This window comes from Rhagoletis pomonella, unplaced genomic scaffold (assembly GCF_013731165.1).
Source record: "Rhagoletis pomonella isolate Grant_MI unplaced genomic scaffold, Rhpom_1.0 Rhpom_scaffold_00002, whole genome shotgun sequence".
Classification (NCBI taxonomy): domain Eukaryota; kingdom Metazoa; phylum Arthropoda; class Insecta; order Diptera; family Tephritidae; genus Rhagoletis; species Rhagoletis pomonella.
Genome location: NW_023458556.1, coordinates 7,446,597 through 7,449,022, shown reverse-complemented (window position 1 = coordinate 7,449,022; position 2,426 = coordinate 7,446,597).

The following is a 2,426-nucleotide window of genomic DNA, read 5'->3' as shown; positions in this document are numbered from 1 at the left end:
ATATGAATAACTCAGAAAAAGTACCATGACCTTTAAAAATATAGAATTTTTAATTCTTTCTAAAAAGTTTTAAACATATAAAACGTACGAAAAACACATCACATTTTTTTTAAGTTCACTGCATGCTATTTTTAGTTCAAAATAAGACGAAAAATCAAATACTTTCTTTTTGAAGGCCAGTAAGCTAAAAATAATAATTCCACACAAAAAAAGCTATGAACTTATTAATATGAAATAGCTAAACCTAAAGTGTGGAAATTGCAGTTTTTACCCAATTTCAGGGTTACTTGGGGTAGTGGCATCTCTGTTCCTTGAACAAATATGGGGTTTCTTTCCCTATACATTTCGTTTTCTCCGCACTGCCACAAATCCATGCAATGCAATGCTATCTAATCTAGTCTGATTATAAAATCAAAATATCCGGATATTAACTGGTTATCCTGATGATGCGGAATGAGCGGTTGGTAACCGGTTATCCGGATTGGATCCGTATACGAGAATATCCTGTGCCACTTCAAATCAGCCGACTGCATTTATTTCCTGCAGGATTCATGGTTTTTCTGCTAACGTTCGGACATAGCGCAAGGTAAGTGACGTAATGTCCAACAAGAATGATTATTGTGGCAGACAACATTTTCTTTACCATTGCTAGTGTTGTTGTTGCTGCCACGTCTGACCTAGAAGGCGAAATGTATTGACACGTATAAGAAACCTGAGCCGCATGCATAAATTATGTACAGTCATGGCGATTTATGTACATCCATATATACATACATACATCGGTACCTAAATAGGTATTTACTCTGTGGGCGCAAAAAAAAGTGATGTGAGTAACTAACAAGACAACAGGAACAACAACAGCCATAGGAAGTCTAACAAGAAATGCCGCCGCAACTGAAGAAGCGCGCAGTGAGCAAAAACGAGCAAACGTAAGCAAAATGTTTGAATAATAACGGTGTTGTGGCAGGTAAGTATCAGTGAAGCGCGTCCGTCCGCTGGCAAAAGATAGGCAACCCTTCCACCGGCTCGTTTGTAAACTTCAATCGCTATTTTTTTTTTTGTTAAAAGTTTGAGACGCGGCAGAGGCACTAATGTGGCATATGAAATATGAAACTGCGGCAAAAAGACGCAAAGGGGAATAAACACGGGCACAAACATACATACGTGTGTGCAGAAATAGCTGCACACATCTGAACAAACAAATACTTAAGCACATATTTGAGGTTAAGAAGTAAGGCGAACCTAGCCTAAGACTTGCCACATGCATACATACATACATACAAACAAATATACGGGTCCTCAGCGTTCCTATCGCGTTACGTGGTAGATAACAGCCACTAACTTGCCATATCCTATGGATTCCTCCGACTTCTACGGGTTCGCCGCGCCACTTTCGTCAGCAAAAATAACTTATGACTTCAGTTAAGTTTTTGCTTTGGCCCTTTTTTACAACGCTCAATGGCGCTTGGCTATTATTGTTGTTGTTGTTGTTGTTGTTGTAGTTCTTGTTGGAATCTCCACACACTCAGCGAAAAAAAAAACGTATATTGAAGAACTCGTAGAAGCCAAAATGATTTATGTTGCAACAACTTAAAGCAAATAACCCAAGTGGCAGAAACTTTGCGGATGAAACGGATGGGGGGGGGGGGAGGAGGGGGGAGATGTGGTACAACTGGTAGAGTTGAAAAAGAACAAACGCAAAAGAGATATGAATTCAATCGCCGTGGCAATAATACACAACAATAACAACAAATAGCAATAGGCAGCAGTAGCAACAACAAAGACGAGAACAACAGTTGGCAATATTGCAAGGCAGCAACAACAAGCGCCAGCGACAACAACACATAGCAGGAAAAACCAAAAAAAAACACAACACGCCACAGCTGTGGCAACATGAAGTGGCGGCAACCAAACGCCGTTGGCCACAACACGCCAACCAATGCAACAACAGCAACAACAACGTAGAGCAATCGACGCGTCCAAGTAACTTTCTGGTTTTGGTTTTTTTCTTGTTTTGCTTTTTCTTGTTTTTTTTTTGCTAATATCGAACAAATGAAATGTAACAGAATAAACAGCAACACAAGCAGAAATAATCACAACTGGAGTGGCGCAGCAAAGTGGAAATGTTTCGTGCAACTGCTTGAACCAACCGCCATCTGCGAAGAGAGCGCCGATCCGCCGGTATGCAATCGAAAATGCGAGCAGTCAAATGGCTTTGGGGGGGGGCGGGGGAACAGCGAAGCGCAGAGTTTTTGCAACAAAATCAGGTGGAAAAACATTTGTAACTTATGAATATTTGACAGCTGCGGCGCGACAAAGGTGGGTGGAAGGCGTAGCAACTTTTGTAGCCAGCAACTGGACAACAGTCGCGTATTTTGCATATAAAATATTTGAAACTTGCCAGCAACCACACAACAAAAAAAAAA